Source organism: Mus caroli, unplaced genomic scaffold (genome assembly GCF_978045245.1).
Source record: "Mus caroli unplaced genomic scaffold, Mus_caroli_1 scaffold_9, whole genome shotgun sequence".
Classification (NCBI taxonomy): domain Eukaryota; kingdom Metazoa; phylum Chordata; class Mammalia; order Rodentia; family Muridae; genus Mus; species Mus caroli.
In genome coordinates this window covers 107,242,195-107,261,380 of record NW_028227264.1, presented here as the reverse complement: position 1 = coordinate 107,261,380, position 19,186 = coordinate 107,242,195, and the positions used below count along the sequence as shown (strand labels likewise).

Here is a 19,186-nt window from a genome sequence, read left to right as displayed (position 1 = left end):
CAGTTATTACCATTAGGTCAAATCTGCAGTGTATGCTAAGTAAGATCTAATTGTAAAGTTACTGTTTTGTCTACACATTTAAGTGAATACACTTAGACTGACTAGCTTCTGTCTGAATTCCATAGTGTTCTCAATTTGGAGGTCGCAAATACTCAAATATTGGCAACCCCATTTAGCTATCCAGATACAAATGGGAAGTTCTGGCCTTGACCTTGGAGAATCTAGAAATCATGCAAGGTAGTTTACTACCACTGGGAGTAATGTGAGATTTTCCACAGATTGAATAAAATGAGATTGTCACAACATTGCGGATACAGAATGATGGTCATAATTACAGCTGCAGTACGAAGAATGACTAAAGGAGTACGTTATAGCATCAGGGGCTCTTACACCCGTGAACTAAACTTAATTGATGTCAGATCACATAGTGCCATGCACGGCTGCTTTTATGAATATTAAACCTTAATGCAGATTTCTGGTAGAGGATAATTGTTCTTTTGTGACTTGGTTTTATTTTACATTGGGCCCCCCTTTTTTTTTTTTGCCTTTGTTGATGTTGTTGTTGTTGTTGTTCTGGTTTGTTTTTGATTGGCTGTGGTGTGTTTCTGTTCATGGCTTCCACGTAAGTTATGGCTTTAATTGTGGAGTAGAGTACAGCACTAAGTTATTGTTTTCCATCATGAATAACCGAGGCTCTGAGAGGGTCATTCATTCAGCAAACACTTACAATGCTCCAATATCCTTACATATAGCAGTATAGGAGGAAATGGTTTCCTTTTCCTCTAAAGTTCTCAGTAATTGGTGGGAATTTAATTGCTTAAGGCTAGCCAGCTGGCTGGTGATAAAGCTGCAGTTGAAACCAAGCCCATTAGTCATAGAATGCCCACTTGGCTCTCGAAGCACATACTGAAAACTTATTAAAATGTAGTGACAATCTCGCAGTTCATGGTGGTGGTCAGCTATCTAAGCTTTGCATAGCACGAGGAAGAAAATTGTCATTTCACTCTATTGTGATTTTGAAGAAGCAACATGCTTATTAGAAATTTTACTTCTTAAGTGATTATCATATCAGTGATAGCACATGTTAATGATGAATTATAAAAAATGTTTTCTGAAAATTGCAGGCATGTGATATTTTACTTCATATTGGAAAAAGTACATGAATTTTCATTCCATTATCTGTCTTGTGACTTTAATTGTAAGGCAGGGATAAGTAAATACAAGAATTTTACTTGAGATGTAGGTTAAAATGAGTATTTTCATTCTAAAAGAAAAAAAAACATGTTGAACTTTCTATACACAAGGCAAAGTATGACTCTTTTAACAAAATAACCAATAAATCACAGTGGATAATGTAAAGCCAAGGCTTGTTGGTAGGTCTCCTGAGCCCCATTTCAGGGTTCATTTATTAGACTCCTGATCTAGCTATGAAATAACTATGTGGATGGGAAAACCTACCCCTGAGCTTCCGGGCCCACCTGTTCTAGTGGGTCACACAGAGATGGCTTGACAGCCTTCTAAGAAGGTGGAGGTCAGCTCATGGAGGATTGTGTTCAACGCCCTAGAGGCCCACTCCCTTGAAGGAGTAGTTTTCATATCTCCTGCACATTTGTCTCCTGTATAGAAGACAGTGGGATACCAGAAAGATTCCCTAGCTCCTGAAGAGAGTTACTAGCTCTACCTCCCGTGAGAGAATAAGAAGGGTCTCAAAAGAATTCTAGGATAACATCTGAGTAAGAATGATCTCAAAATAGCTCTCTTTCTATTCTTAGAGTTTAATAATGTTATTAAAATAATTTTTTTCTCACAAAACACCTATCCTTCACTTAGGGTTTGTATACTGTTGTTGTTACGATAACTCATTGGTGTAATGATGCTGATAATTACAAATAAGGGAATTAATAATCTATTCAAGGACCTTGTCGAATTTACATCATTAGAGCTTACTCTTGGAAGTACTATGGGGAATTCAAACAGGGACGATCAATACTAGTGGATTTGGTGTGCATGCAGGAATGAGTGTGGATGTGTGTAAGTTTTCTTTCATTACAGAATATGCAGCTTACAAATGAGGTTAGTTTTCTTATGCTTAGTAAACAGTAATTACCAACATGAGAAAATCAATAAAAATCAAATCCTTTGATGGCATAGACAGATTCTCTTTCCTCCTTACCACATCTTTCTTTGGGGTAAGCCTTGAAGTAAATATTTTCAACTTTTCTGACTTCATTAAATAACACTAATGAATATGACACAGATTTATACCAAATTCTGAATGGAATACTATGAATTTTTATGGATGAATGAATAAATCCTTTTAATTTGTCTATGTACTTCCCAATTTTATATACCAATTGTTGTAGGGGATTTTTGTTACAACATTCTTTATTGTAATCACAAATCAAATTATTATCTCTTTTTTTTTTTTTTAGAGTTCAAAGTTTATTTTTCAAACATTTCAAAAGTTATCCATGCTTAGAGTATGTGTATTTCTATTTATAAGCCAAAATTTCTGGTCAAATAATGCATCACAACAAGAGTAAAGATATAATAAGCCACATATATAAGATCTATACTGCTTAAAAATGAGGTAACCACAAGAAATTAAATTTTCTGTAATAAGACATACAAAATACAGCAGTAATTAAATAAACAATAATATATTTTTTTAAAAATTGGCTTTCTGGACCCCCCCAAAAAACATTCTTTGAAATCCCTTATTTGATTCAATTTACTTTTTAAAATTTATTTGACTAATATTTACCTACTATTCTGAAGTTCCATTGACAAGTATTGACTCTCATGTCTGAACATGAGCTTCAAATATATTTTCTTTTGTTTTTTTTTTGTTTTTTTGATTTTTAATATTTTTATTACATATTTTCCTCACTTACATTTCCAATGCTATCCCAAAAGTCCCCCATAGCGCCCCCCACTTCCCTACCCACCCATTCCCATTCTTTTGGCCCTGGCATTCCCCTATATTGGGGCATATAAAGTTTGCAAGTCCAATGGGCCTCTCTTTCCATTGATGGCCGACTAGGCCATCTTTCGATACATATGCAGCTAGAGACAAGAGCTCCGGGGTTCTGGTTAGTACATCATGTTGTTCCAACAATAGGGTTGCAGATCCCTTTAGCTCCTTGGGTACTTTCTCTAGCTTCTCCATTGGGAGCCCTGTGATACATCCAATAGCTGACTGTGAACATCCACTCCTGTGTTTGCTAGGCCCCGGCATCGTCTCACAAGAGACAGCTATATTTGGGTCCTTTCAGCAAAATCTTGCTAGTGTATGCAATGGTGTCAGCGTTTAGAAGCTGCTTATGGGATGGATCCCTGGATACGGCAGTCTCTAAATGGTCCATCCTTTCATCACAGCAAATTATATCTCTTGTTGTTAGATTATTTCAGCTGGCAAATATCATTGTGCTGTTATTGTCAATAGGAGTAATCTGAATGCTAGAGGAGAAATTCTCAGTGTGTGTGTCTCCACTCTCAGAAATCAGCGAGTCACCTCTCTGTCTGTGGTCTCAGCTCTGGTTATCTCCTAAGGACAAATGAATAAAATATGAAGACTGTCATGCTGAGTTCAGGGATACATTTTTGTCCTGGTTACTGATGGTGGGCAAGGAATGCTGGAGGGCTACCTTTGTAAAGTGTCTTTCAAAGTCTCAAGTTAAACTTCATTAAAATTTTATTTCTACTGCATCTTAAATAGCTTTCCCTACCCCTTATAATTAGAGGATTTTTCTTTCTTAAAATGGAAGGGGAGAGTGATATAATTATATTATAATTAAAATTGTTACTTTAAAAGAGTGATACTTTAGTTAAAATAAAATTACATAAGTTCAACAAATATGGTTATTGATTGGTGGTAGTTTTCTGTAGTAGTTTCTATCTGTTGCGAAGAGACGTCTCTTTGTTGGATGGTCAAGATTACACTTTCCATGGGTTAAGGACAAATGTTTATAGATTTTAGTTAGGGACAGATAATGTTGGTTTAGTAAATGAGGTTTTTTTTGTTTTATTTAGTTATTTCTTTATTTGCTTGCTTATTTATTTATTTATTTATTTATTTATTTATTTATTTATTTTAGGTTCTTCTCCAAAAACCATGACTTTAGGAGCTCTGAATAGTTTTCAAGTACCAAGCATGGTCTCATCTTTTAATTTTTCTGAGATTGTAGTTTAATATCACTACTCCCCTCTCTTTCCTCCCTAAAGACCCTCCCATAAACCCTCTGCCTCTCCTTGAAATTCATGGCCTCTTTCTTATTAGGTGTTATTGAATGTTTGTGTATAGAGATAGATAGATGATAGATAGAGATAGGTAGATAAATGTGATATATAGATATATAGATATAGATAGATATAGATGATAGGTATAGATGATAGATAAATAGATATGATAGATAAATAGATAAATAGATATGATAGATATTTTAGATAAATACTAGATAGATGATTGATATAGATGATAGATAAATGATAGCTAGATTGCACAAGCACACACGCACACACAAACACACACACATATTGTATAGCTTGGTATCTTTGTTGAACTCTTAATAGAGAGAGCAGGGACTGATTCTGATACCATTGCCTGGTTTGGAGACCCTTGTCCTATTGAGCTGCCTCATCCAGCCTTAATTTGAGGGGATGTGCCTAGTATTATTACCACTTGATATGCCATGTTTACTTGATATCTCTGGAAAGACTGCCCCCTCACCCCTTTTAAGGGAAATAGAGTGGATGGATAAAAAGGAGGTGGGGGTCATGAGGAGGTGAGGGACAGGAAGGGACTGGGAGGAGAAGGGGAAGGGGAAACTGTAATCAGAATGTAATATATGAGAGAATAAATTAATAAAAATATTTTAAAGTAGGAGGAAAATGTTTATACATTATTAGTAGGGATTATACTTGTTTAGAAATTAGTGGTTGTAGAGTCTTCTCTTATAGCATAATTTTCTAGCACAGAAAATTATTGTTAGGTTTCCATTACCAGGCATGGTATCCTTCCAATTGAACAGGTCTTAAGTCTGTTTAGGGACTTGTTGGTTACCACCAAGATATTTGTGACACTTCTGTACCTGCAGGGTTATTGTGCCAGGATGGTTGTTGATCTAGTTCAAAGGCATCATAGTTAGGTAGGACTCTTAGTTGCTTCTTATCTTTGCATTGTGGCTTCTGGGGTCCAGTCTTAATAAATACACCTACAAGATATTCCCATACCTAAGGCTCAGAGAATATTGTTTAAGAGTAGGCAGAAATATTTTAAGAGTCAGAGGACCAGGGAGTTTGCTGTGAGATTGTATCTCTTGGTAATACTAGAAATTACATCTGTAAAGTCTCACCAGCATGACTGGCCAAACATGAGTTGACCAAAATTATACCAACGAAGTGCCAAGCTGGATAGAGAAAGCTCATGAGGTATTAATGGAGAAAGCCTCAAGCCTACCTAAAGAACTATAGAAAAAAGATGAAAGATGGGAGCGGGAAAGGTGGTCTTCTGTAGGAAAAAGAACACCAGTTGGTTGTCTAGTGTAAAATCGTCATCCCTTAAAACACATGTACATGTAACATTATATGAACTGAACAGGATAAATATCTCTATCTGCCTATCTCTATCTATCTATCTATCTATCTATCTATCTATCTATCTATCTATCTATCTATCTATCTATCTATCTATGTTAAGAAAAATATCCATTTTAAAAAAAGTTTTAAATTTTCAGTGGAGTAGCATTTTAAAGATATCTTCTTTTGATTCTGTGGATTTTCTTAATGTCTGTTTATATTACCTCTTACATTTCTGATTTTGTTAATATATGTCTAATTTTGCTGATCTGTGATGTTTATAAGTACATATACACACATACCTCTACATATTCATGAGATAATAGTGAGAAAAGAGGCCATGGATTTGAAAGAGAGTGGGAGGGGATTTGTGGGAGTGCTAAGAAGGATGAAAAGGAGGGAGGAATGCTATAATTAAGTTATAATCTAAAAAAGAAAAGTATGTAATTTCATCACTTCTCCCCTTTTCTTTACTGCCTAGAAACAGTCTCATTTCACCTCCCTCCTACTCCAACCATGGACCCCCTCGTTACTCTTCTCAAATTCATAGCCCTTTGCCCTTTCATTATTATTTTATTGTTTTGCGCGCCCGCACACACACACAAATATATATATTATAACCTATTGAGTCTGTTTAGTGCTGCTTGTACATATATGATTTCAAGGATGACCACTTGATGTTGGATAATGAATTAGAATACCCATGCCTAAAGAAGACCAATTCTCCCTCTCACTGCAGTCATTAATTGTTAAATAGTCCCTAGTGGGATTTTAAGGGTCATTTATATATGCTATCATAGCATCTGAAAATAATGATACTTTAACTTCTTCATTTCCAATTTGCATCTTCGTTATCTCTTTAAATGTCTTATTATCTAGTTAAGACTTCAACTCCTGTATTGAGTAAGTGAGAGAGTGGGCAACCTTGTCTTGTTCTTGATTTTAGTGGAATCGCTTTGAGTTACTCTCCTTTTACTTTGGCATTGGCTATGGTCTTGCTGTAAACTGCTGTTGTTATGTCACATTATGTCCCTTGGATATCTAATATCTCCAGGACTTTTATCAAGAAAGGGTGCTGGATTTTGCCAAAGGTCTTTTTTTTTTTTTTTTCATCTACTGAGATGATAATGTAGGTTTGTAGGTTTTTATTTTCTTTCTGTTTTTTTTTTTTTTTTGCTACTCCCTAGGCCAAGCATATACAAATCATCACATTCCTGTAACATTTTTTTTGTTAATTTCCTTTTTATTTTTTTATTTTTTTGATTTTTATTACATATTTTCCTCACTTACATTTCCAATGCTATCCCAAAAGTCCCCCATAGCGCCCCCCACTTCCCTACCCACCCATTCCCATTCTTTTGGCCCTGGCATTCCCCTATATTGGGGCATATAAAGTTTGCAAGTCCAATGGGCCTCTCTTTCCATTGATGGCCGACTAGGCCATCTTTCGATACATATGCAGCTAGAGACAAGAGCTCCGGGGTTCTGGTTAGTACATCATGTTGTTCCAACAATAGGGTTGCAGATCCCTTTAGCTCCTTGGGTACTTTCTCTAGCTTCTCCATTGGGAGCCCTGTGATACATCCAATAGCTGACTGAAAACATCCACTCCTGTGTTTGCTAGGCCCCGGCATCGTCTCACAAGAGACAGCTATATTTGGGTCCTTTCAGCAAAATCTTGCTAGTGTATGCAATGGTGTCAGCGTTTAGAAGCTGCTTATGGGATGGATCCCTGGATACGGCAGTCTCTAAATGGTCCATCCTTTCATCACAGCTACGAACTTTGTCTCTGTAACTCCTTCCCTGGGTGTTTTGTTCCCAATTCTAAGAAGGTGCACAGTGTCCACACTTTGGTCTTCATTCTTCTTGAGTTTCATGCGTTTATCAAATTGTATCTTATATCTTGGGTATCCTAAGTTTTGGGCTAATATCCACTTATCAGTGAATACATATTGTGTGAGTTCTTTTGTGATTGTGTTACTTCACTCAAGATGATGCCCTCCAGGTCCATCCATTTGGCTAGGAATTTCATAAATTCATTCTTTTTAATAGCTGAGTAGTACTCCATTGTGTAAATGTACCATAATTTCTGTATCCATTCCTCTGTTGAGGGACATCTGGGTTCTTTCCAGCTTCTGGCTATTATAAATAGGGCTGCTATGAACATAGTGGAGCATGTGTCCTTTTTACCGGTTGGGACATCTTCTGGATATATGCCCAGGAGAGGTATTGCTGGATCCTCCGGTAGTACTATGTCCAATTTTCTGAGGAACCGCCAGACTGATTTCCAGAGTGGTTGTACAAGCTTGCAATCCCACCAACAATGGAGGAGTGTTCCTCTTTCTCCACATCCTCGCCAGCAACTGCTGTCACCTGAATTTTTGATCTTAGCCATTCTGACTGGTGTGAGGTGGAATCTCAGGGTTGTTTTGATTTGCATTTCCCTGATGATTAAGGATGTTGAACATTTTTTCAGGTGTTTCTCTGCCATTCGGTATTCCTCAGGTGAGAATTCTTTGTTCAGTTCTGAGCCCCATTTTTTAATGGGGTTATTTGACTTTCTGGAGTCCACCTTCTTGAGTTCTTTATATATATTGGATATTAGTCCCTTATCTGATTTAGGATAGGTGAAGATCCTTTCCCAATCTGTTGGTGGTTTTTTTGTCTTATTGATGGTGTCTTTAGCCTTGCAGAAGCTTTGTAGTTTCATGAGGTCCCACTTGTCAATTCTCGATCTTACAGCACAAGCCATTACTGTTCTATTCAGGAATTTTTCTCCTGTGCCCATATCTTCAAGGCTTTTCCCCACTTTCTCCTCTATAAGTTTCAGTGTCTCTGGTTTTATGTGAAGTTCCTTGATCCACTTAGACTTGACCTTAGTACAAGGAGATAGGAATGGATCGATTCGCATTCTTCTACATGTTAACAACCAGTTGAGCCAGCACCATTTGTTGAAAATGCTGTCTTTCTTCCACTGGATGTTTTTAGCTCCCTTGTCGAAGATCAAGTGACCATAGGTGTGTGGATTCATTTCTGGGTCTTCAATTCTATTCCATTGGTCTATTTGTCTGTCACTATACCAGTACCATGCAGTTTTTATCACAATTGCTCTGTAGTAGAGCTTTAGGTCCGGCATGGTGATTCCACCAGAGGTTCTTTTATCCTTGAGAAGAGTTTTTGCTATCCTAGGTTTTTTGTTATTCCAGATGAATTTGCAGATTGCACTTTCTAATTCGTTGAAGAATTGATTTGGAATTTTGATGGGGATTGCATTGAATCTGTAGATTGCTTTTGGCAAGATAGCCATTTTTACAATGTTGATCCTGCCAATCCATGAGCATGGGAGATCTTTCCATCTTCTGAGATCTTCTAGAATTTCTTTCTTCAGAGACTTGAAGTTTTTATTATACAGATCTTTCACTTCCTTAGTTAGAGTCACGACAAGATATTTAATATTATTTTTGACTATTGAGAAGGGTGTTGTTTCCCTAATTTCTTTCTCAGCCTGTTTATTCTTTGTGTAGAGAAAGGCCATTGATTTGTTTGAGTTAATTTTATATCCAGCTACTTCACCGAAGCTGTTTATCAGGCTTAGGAGTTCTCTGGTGGAATTTTTAGGGTCACTTATATATACTATCATATCATCTGCAAAGAGTGATATTTTGACTTCATCTTTTCCAATTTGTATCCCTTTGATCTCCTTTTGTTGTCGAATTGCTCTGTCTAGGACTTCAAGTACAATGTTGAATAGATATGGAGAAAGTGGACAGCCTTGTCTAGTCCCTGATTTTAGAGGGATTGCTTCAAGCTTCTGACCATTTACTTTGATGTTGGCTACTGGTTTGCTGTAGATTGCTTTTATCATGTTTAGGTATGGGCCTAGAGAACATCGGCACAACAATCAAGGAAAATGTAAAATGCAAAAAGATCCTAACTCTTTCTGTTTTTTATATGTTGGATTATATTTAGTTATTTTTGTGTATTGAACCATCCCTGGATCTCTGGGGTGAAGCCTATTTAATCATAGTAGATGATCTTTTCCATGTGCTTTTAAATTTGGTTTGCAAGTATTTTATTGAGAATGTTTGCATCTATGTTCATGAGTTCTCTTTCTTTGTTGAGTCTTTCTGTGGTTTAGGTATCAAGGTAACTGTGGCCTCATACAATAAATTGGGCAATGTTTCTTCTGTTTCAGTTTTGAAAAATAATTCGAGAAGTTTTGCTACTAACTATTCTTTGAAAGTCTGGTAAAATTCTGTGCTAAATGCATCTGGCACTGGGGCTTCCAGGGTTGGGAAACTTTAATTATGACTTCTGTTTCAATAGGGATTATAGGACTGTTTAAATTGCTTAACAGAGTTAACTTTGGTAAGTCCTATGTGTCAAAAAATTTATCCTTCCCCCTGCCAAATTGCTGGAGGGCAGGCTTCTAGAGCATCTACCTTTGATTTTCTGGATTTCCTTGGTGTCTATTGTTATGTTCCCTCCTTTATTTCTAATTTTGTTAATTTGAACCCACCCTCTCTGCCTTTTAGTTAATTTCTATAAGAATCTATTAATCATACTGAACCAACTCTTTGTGTCATTGATTGCTTTGTTTTTGCTGCTGTTTTTATCACATTGATTTCAGCTCCGATCTAATTCCTCTCTGTGTTCTCCTTAGGGGGTGAGTTCTTCCTAGTCTCTAGAGCTTTAACGTGTGCTTTTTAGTTGTTAGTATGAGATCTGTCCAATTTTTTTTTAAGTAGGCACCTAGTGCTGTGAACTTAGAACCACCTTCACTGTGTCCCATGAGTTTGGGTATGCTGTGTATTCATGCCTTTTCAGTGAGAAAGTCTTTTAATTTCTGTCTTGACCCATTTTTCATTCAGTCGTTGTTCAGTTTCCACAAGTTTGTAAACTTTATATTGCTTTTGTTGTTGGTATCCAGCTGTAATCCATGGTAGTCAGATAAAATTTAAGGTGATATTTGAATGTTTTTGTATCTCTTGAGATTTGCTTTGTGTCTGAATATGTGGTCACTTTTTGGAGAAAGTTCATGAGCTGCTGAGAAGAAGGCATATTATATCATGTTTGGGTGAAATGCTCTGTAATTAGCTGTTAGGTCCATTTGGTTTATAACTTGTTAGCTCCAGCATTTTCCTATTTAGTTTTTGTCTGGATGACCTGTGTATTGGTGGTAGTGGGAAACTGAAGTCTCTCACTATCAGTATGTGAGGGTCAATATGTACTTTAAGCTGCAGTAGTGTTTTGTTTTAAGTACCTGGTTTCTCTTGAGTGGTGCATAAGATGTTAAGAATTAAAGTGGGATCAGAGGTTTCTATGACTTTTTTAAAAAAATTCTAGTGTTTGTTGTTTTTATTTGGGGTGGGAGGCAGGAGGGAAATACAGCATGAGAGAAAGGACTGAAAATGGGTGACTTCCTAATTTTTCTTCTTAAACAGGGAGTACTGCCATTCTGAAGCAGACTCACCTAGAGGGCTCATTTTGAGTTTGTAACAGCATCCTGCTCTTAAGACTATTTTCTCTGCTACTGGGTTGCCTTTTCCAGCCCTGATAGAAGAGATTCTGCTTTGTCTTAGGACATCTTGCTTTGTCTTCTTTCACTTCTTCTCTTGGAAACCTATTCTTTTCTGAAGAGGAAATGCAAGGGGGGTGAATCTGAGGGAGAGGGGAAGTATGGAGGACTTGGGAGGAATGGAGTGAGTGGAAATATATTCTGTATTCAGAATATATGGTATGAGAAGCTCTACTACAGAGCAATTGTGATAAAAACTTCATGGTACTGGTATAGTGACAGACAAATAGACCAATGGAATAGAATTGAAGACCCAGAAATGAACCCACACACCTATGGTCACTTGATCTTCGACAAGGGAGCTAAAAACATCCAGTGGAAGAAAGACAGCATTTTCAACAAATGGTGCTGGCACAACTGGTTGTTAACATGTAGAAGAATGCGAATCGATCCATTCCTATCTCCTTGTACTAAGGTCAAGTCTAAGTGGATCAAGGAACTTCACATAAAACCAGAGACACTGAAACTTATAGAGGAGAAAGTGGGGAAAAGCCTTGAAGATATGGGCACAGGGGAAAAATTCCTGAATAGAACAGTAATGGCTTGTGCTGTAAGATCGAGAATTGACAAGTGGGACCTCATGAAACTACAAAGCTTCTGCAAGGCTAAAGACACCATCAATAAGACAAAAAAACCACCAACAGATTGGGAAAGGATCTTCACCTATCCTAAATCAGATAAGGGACTAATATCCAATATATATAAAGAACTCAAGAAGGTGGACTCCAGAAAGTCAAATAACCCCATTAAAAAATGGGGCTCAGAACTGAACAAAGAATTCTCACCTGAGGAATACCGAATGGCAGAGAAACACCTGAAAAAATGTTCAACATCCTTAATCATCAGGGAAATGCAAATCAAAACAACCCTGAGATTCCACCTCACACCAGTCAGAATGGCTAAGATCAAAAATTCAGGTGACAGCAGTTGCTGGCGAGGATGTGGAGAAAGAGGAACACTCCTCCATTGTTGGTGGGATTGCAAGCTTGTACAACCACTCTGGAAATCAGTCTGGCGGTTCCTCAGAAAATTGGACATAGTACTACCGGAGGATCCAGCAATACCTCTCCTGGGCATATATCCAGAAGATGTCCCAACCGGTAAAAAGGACACATGTTCCACTATGTTCATAGCAGCCCTATTTATAATAGCCAGAAGCTGGAAAGAACCCAGATGTCCCTCAACAGAGGAATGGATACAGAAATTATGGTACATTTACACAATGGAGTACTACTCAGCTATTAAAAAGAATGAATTTATGAAATTCCTAGCCAAATGGATGGACCTGGAGGGCATCATCTTGAGTGAAGTAACACAATCACAAAAGATCTCACACAATATGTATTCACTGATAAGTGGATATTAGCCCAAAACTTAGGATACCCATGATTTAAGATACAATTTGCTAAATGCATGAAACTCAAGAAGAATGAAGACCAAAGTGTGGACACTGTGCACCTTCTTAGAATTGGGAACAAAACACCCAGGGAAGGAGTTACAGAGACAAAGTTCATAGCGGTGATGAAAGGATGGACCATTTAGAGACTGCCGTATCCAGGGATCCATCCCATAATCAACTTCTAAACGCTGACACCATTGCATACACTAGCAAGATTTTGCTGAAAGGACCCAAATATAACTGTCTCTTGTGAGACGATGCTGGGGCCTAGCAAACACAGGAGTGGATGTTCACAGTCAGCTATTGGATGTATTACAGGGCTCCCAATGGAGAAGCTAGAGAAAGTACCCAAGGAGCTAAAGGGATCTGCAACCCTATTGTTGGAACAACATGATGTACTAACCAGAACCCCGGAGCTCTTGTCTCTAGCTGCATATGTATCGAAAGATGGCCTAGTCAGCCATCAATGGAAAGAGAGGCCCATTGGACTCGCAAACTTTATATGCCCCAATATAGGGGAATGCCAGGGCCAAAAGAATGGGAATGGGTGGGTAGGGAAGTGGGGGGCGCTATGGGGGACTTTTGGGATAGCATTGGAAACGTAATTGAGGAAAATATGTAATAAAAATATTAAAAAAAAAAAAACACTAGATAGGGCATTCCTAGTGCATGGCCAAATGATAATGGGATTTATTTTAATGGATAAATGTTGAAATATGCTTATAAAATTTGGTCTGCTAGATAAACCAATAACATGACGTTAAATTATCATAATTAACTTTATCTTTGGCTACCTTCTAAAATTTCTTTTAGAAAACATTCGTTTTCTTCTTAATCATATTTAACATAATATAAAAAAACAAAATCTATATACTATCTCTATTAAAGGAAAGCATTTAGTGTTTTAAAGACTTTTCAAAATGATAACTAATAATCCATTCAAAATTAGTGACAGATTCTTCCTAGAAGGATAAAGAAAAACAGAAAATTTTATCTACTAGACAAATAAAAACGCTATCACACAAAAGATTGCATTCTGACTATAGTGAAAAGACTGCCATGGTGTGTCTTAGCTCCTGCTTTACTATAAAACTCAAGATGATGAAGTTTTAGATTCACATTTCCCATATAAATACATACCAACTTCATCTGAAAACACATATTTGTGGAGTTAAAAAATGATGGAAGATACTTATCTTCAATTATACTCACACTAAATACTTCATATAAGTGCGTGTTTCCTTCATTTTTTCATGTTTCTCAAATTATAAAAACTCTTTTATAGTTAAATATTTGAAAAATGTGTTAATGTTATTTAATAGTGCAGTGTGTTTTTATGTAGTAAAATGATGGTATTCATTATTTAATAAAATTAAAAATTTGTATATTATTTCCTTTCATTAATCTTGATTTCATGTGCCCTATATTAATTGAAAATAAATTTCATGTTTAAAAGAAAAAAAAAAAAAAAAAAAAAAAAGAAGGGAAAAGTATTGCAATGTCCTGTTGGAGGACATTTCCTTTGATGAATAGGCATGGCCTTCCCTATATGATCTAATTAGTCCTGACTTCAATTCTACTTTGTCAGATATTAGCATGGTTCCATCAGCTTGATTCTTAACAGTATTTGTTTGGAATAACTTTTTCCTACCATGTTACACTGGAGTGATATCTTTCCTCGATGCTGAAGTATGTTGTTTTTGGATGCAGCTGAATTGTGGATCCTTTTATCACATCCATTCTGTTATTCTGTCTTTTTATTAGGGACTTGAGACTGTTGATGTTCAGAAATATCAATTTGCAATGCTAGCTGATTCTTGTAATTTTCTAATGTGTGTCTGTGTACATGCCCGCATGTGTGTGTTCGGGGTGTTTCTCCTCTTTTGATTTGCTGATCCTGGGTTATTTATTTCTTGTGTTTTTCTGGGTGAAGTTAACCTCTTTAGATGGAAGTTTTCTTTCTAGCACTTTCTGTAAGGTTGGATTTGTAAATAGATATTGCTTAAATTTGGTTTTAACATGGATTATCTTATTTTTCCATTTATTGTGATTTAAAGTTTTGTTGTGTATACTTGTCAGCTGGAATCTGTGGCTTCTTAGGGTCTTATAACATTTTTTAAGGCCCTTTGGCTTTTAGAGAATCCTTTATGAAGTCAGGTGTAATTGTAGTTGGTCTACCTTTATATGCTACTTGTCTTTCTCTGATGCAGCTTTTAACATTCTTTCTTTGTTCTGTATGTTCAATGTTTTTATTATTATGTGTCAATGTGAATTTCTTTTTTAGCCCAGTCCATTTAGTGTTTTGTATGCTTCTTGTACCTTGACAGACTTATCGTCTTTTAGGTTAGGGAACTTTTCTTCAGTGATTATGTTGAAAATGTTTTCAACCCCACTTTCCTCTCCTTCCTCTATTTTTAGTATTCTTAGATTTGGTCTTTTCATACTGTTACAAATCTTTTGGGTGTTTGGTGGAAGGATTTTTTTTTTTTTTTTAGATTTAACGTTGTTTTTGATTAGGTATTTATTTCTTCTATTGTATCTTTAATGCCTGAGATTTTCTCTTCCTTCTCTTATACTCTGTTGGTGAAGCCTGCCTCTAAGCTTCCCATTCAAATTCCCAAATTTTCATTTTTAGATTTTCCTCAGTTTGAGTTTTTATTGATTCTCCTTCTACCTTCAGGGCTTGAACTGTTCTATTCATTTGCTTCCGCTGCTTGTTTGTGCTTTCATGGATTTCTTGGAGAGATTTATTTAATTATTCTTTAAGGCCATCTATCACATTCATAACAGGTATTTAAAGTTTTTGCCTCATGCCTAAGCTGCATTGCAATACTTGGGGGCCTACTGTGGTTAGGTTGCTGGGCTCTAGTGGAGACATTTGTCCTTATGTTATTGACTGTGTTTTTATGCTAGCTTCTAGGCATCTGGGTTTGAGAAGATTTTAATTCTAAGTGCTGACATCTGGTTTTGATTTTGTTGGGTGGACATTTTCCCCCTTGTTTTCCCTTACCTCTCTTTTTCTTAGGAAGGCATGGTGGCTGTTTATTGCCTAGTCGAGGATTCTTCTAGGATCTTGCCAGGTTTTACCACTGGAGATCTCAGGTACAATGTTTTTCTAGGTTATGAGCATTGTGGGTGATGACAATTAGGAATTGGGATGGGAAAGAGGGATGATTGAAAGCATCCATAGGAGGAAAGAAATGAGGGTATTCCAGCAGGATCTGCTTAGTTCCCTGAGAATGGGGGTAGAGTGTGAGAAAAGACCCCAGCAGGTTATCTGCTACAGAGTTCCCAATGAGAATAGGTGGTGGGAGTGAAGATCTGAAGCTTGCCTACCTGGCTTGCTGACCTACTTGCTTCTCTGTCATGCTTGGCTGGAGGGTACCCTGGGAAAGTCTGCTGGAGATGGGGACTGGGATAACAGACTGAATAGAGATGAAGATTAGAGAAGAAGATCTGAATGATCCACTGGAGATGGGGCAAAGACAAGAGTGAAATCGTAGTAGGCAGTTTGTTACAGAATTAGGGGTGAGACCAGAGGACTGGATTTAGAAAAAAAGAAGGGAGGGGTGAAGATCTGCTGCTTCTCTGGCCTGAGTAGCCTGTGAGTTTTCAAGGGGTGAATGTTAGAATTGAGTGCTGGGATCATGGGATGAATGTGGGGCATGGGGAGATCCTGGACGAAGGTCCTGTGATCTGCTGGGGTTAGAGGCAGAGGAGATGGGGAGGCTACAGTAGGAGGTCTGCTACAGAGCTGGACTTAGAAGTGGGGGGAATGGGCCTGGAAGGAGGGGGGGGGAGGGAAGAAAATCTGCACTTAGGCTGCTCTGCTTCCCTCACTGGATACAAATGTGAATTTCCTGTTTTCTAAATTGGGAATGGTATTAAGTCACCCATTAAATAGATTTTTATGGATTCTGTATTGTGTGCTTGTGTGCTGTTATCTTTGAAAGGGACTGCATTTATAAAATGAAAAGAAAAATATTTTTTGTAAATTGTTATAATTAATTAATTAATTAATTACATCTCCAATACTGCCCCTTATTCTATCCCGACCTGGCAGAGTTCCTCCCTGCCCCCTCCTCCCCTTTGGCCTCTGAGACAACAGCTTCCCTCCTGCCCTGTATCTCCCTGCGCTGGTACATCAAGTCTCTTCAGGATCCGGCGCATCCTTTCCCACTCACCAGACAAGGCAGCACTCTGCTACATATGCGTCAGTAGCCTCGGACCAGGAGTGTGTGCTCTTTGGTTGGTGGTTCGGTCTCTATTAGCTCCCAGGGGTCCAGGTTAGTTGACACTGTTGGTCTTCCTGTGGGGTTGCCATCTCCTTGAAGGCCATCAATCCTTCCCCTAACTTTTACATAGGCATCCCCGACCTCCTTACAATGTCTGTCTGTGGGTATCTGCATCTGCCTCAGTCAGCTGCTGAGTAGTCTCCGAGGAGCTGCTATTCTAGGTTCTTGTCTGCAAGTAAAACATAGCATTATTAATAGTGTGAGGGATTGGTGCCTGCTTATAGGATGGGTATAAAAATCAGCTTGTCACTGGTTGTCCATTCCTTTACTCTCTGCTCCATCTTTGGCCCTGCATTTCTTTCATACAGGACCAATTTTGTGCCAAAAGTTTTGTAGGTGGGTTGGTGTGCCCATACTGCCACTGGGGGTTCTGCCTGGCTGTATTTATTCTTTCTTAAACTTGACACTATAGAAAAGTCACTGAAAATCACCAGTTAAATCCACTGGGACTTGAAATACTAATACTTTCTAGGGAGAAATGAAAACACACAGACAGAGACACACCCATGAATACACACACACACACACACACACACACACACACACACACACACACACACACTGATGCATGGGCACTCACCTATGCACACACATACACACACACACATGCATGGACACTCACCTATTCACATACACACACACACATTCACACACAAGTGTACATACACACTCATGCATGCTCACATGCACACACTCATGCATACACCCAAATGAAAAGAAAAAATATGAGATCATTTAAAAGTGAGGCAGAGAACAAGTCTCACTTGGGAGGCTTTATTTACCCAGAGACGTTTATAATTATATAAATGAGAAAAATAAAGACAAAATATATTATAGAAGGAGAAATTGCCAAATTTTGAAGTAGGAAGAAATGTTCTGCGTTTAAAGAACAAAACACTTGTAATTTTCTTGTTGCTGGTAGGAAGTAGGCTATTCGCCCAGGTGTAAATAGAGGTGGGCAGAAATAGAAGAGCTGATTCCTTGGTGCCCATCTAGGAAGTCCCATGATTCTTGCTAAGGAGAAACTATTATACTTGATAGGATTAAACTTTTGGAAGGTTTCTGCTGACTTCATTATATATGGGAACAAAGTAAATAATTTACAATTACCGAGGTTTGTTCATCTGAGTATCTGAATGAAAGATCGTGCCATTTACAGTGATGGAGAAAATCAAGGAACATGTCAGTTTAGAGAATGTTCACTTCTCCTTTAGGTAGGTGACGGGTAAAGGGCCAGTAAACAAATATGTTTAAATCTCAAAGAATCCATAAGTTGGCAGATATTGCTGTATCACTGATATACAAAGCCAAAGCAAAAGAGGTCTCTTGAGGATGAGGAGAGCAAAATATGGCTAAAAGCATACAATAGTGTGGATTAGATATTGGGGGATCAAGGAGGAATCAATGAAGACCTAAGCAATAGTCACCCATAGGTGGGTGAAAAACTTGGGGAAAACCCCTCTATTTGCACCTAGAGGCCACTTATTTTTTTTTAAATTATTTTTATATTAGATATTTTCTTTATTTACATTTCAAATGTTATCCCCTTTCCTAGTTTCCCCTCAGAAAATCCCCTATCCCCTCCTTCTCCCCCTGCTCCCCAACCCACTCACTCCTGCTTCCTGGTCCTGGCATTCCCCTATACTGGGGCATAGAACCTTCACAGGACCAAGGGTCTCTTCTCCCATTGATGATTGCTAGGCCATCTTCTGCTACATATTCAGCTAGAGTCATGATTCCCACCACTTGTTTTCTTTGATTGGTGGTTTGGTCCTAGGGAGCTCTGAGGGTACTGGTTAGATCATAATGTTGTTTCTCCTATGGGGCTGTAAACCCCTTCAGCTCCTTGGATGCTTTCTCTAGCTTCTTCATTGGGGACCCTGTGCTCCATCCAATAGATGGCTGTGAGCATCACTTTTCTATTTGTCAGGCACTGGCAGAGCTTTTTTCTCAAGAGACAGCTTTATCAGGCTCTTGTCAGCAAGCCCTTGTTAGCATCTGCAATAGTGTTTGGGTTTGGAGGTTGTTTATGAGATGGATCCTCAGGTGGGACAGTCTTTGGATGTTTATTCCTTCAATATCTGCTCTGAACTTTGCCTCTGTAACTCCTTCCATGTGTATTTTGTTTCCCCTTCTAAGAAGTATTGAAGTACCCACACTTTGGTCCTCCTTCTTCTTGAGTTTCATGTGTTTTGCAAATTGTGTCTTGGGTATTGTGAGCTTCTGGGCTAATATCCACTTAGCAATGAGTGCATATGTAATGACTTCTTTTGTGATTGGGCTACCTCACTAAGGATGATATCCTCCAGATACATCCATTTGCCCAAGAATTTAATA

The 19,186-nt window shown here is 37.9% G+C and overlaps 1 protein-coding gene across 2 annotated transcripts in view; it reads left to right on the top strand.

Annotated features, from left to right (window-relative positions):
* The window catches only part of Ptprq (protein tyrosine phosphatase receptor type Q), a 207,828-nt gene that overhangs the window by 35,585 nt on the left and 153,057 nt on the right, over positions 1 to 19,186 (top strand). The gene's annotated exons all lie outside the window — the stretch shown is intronic.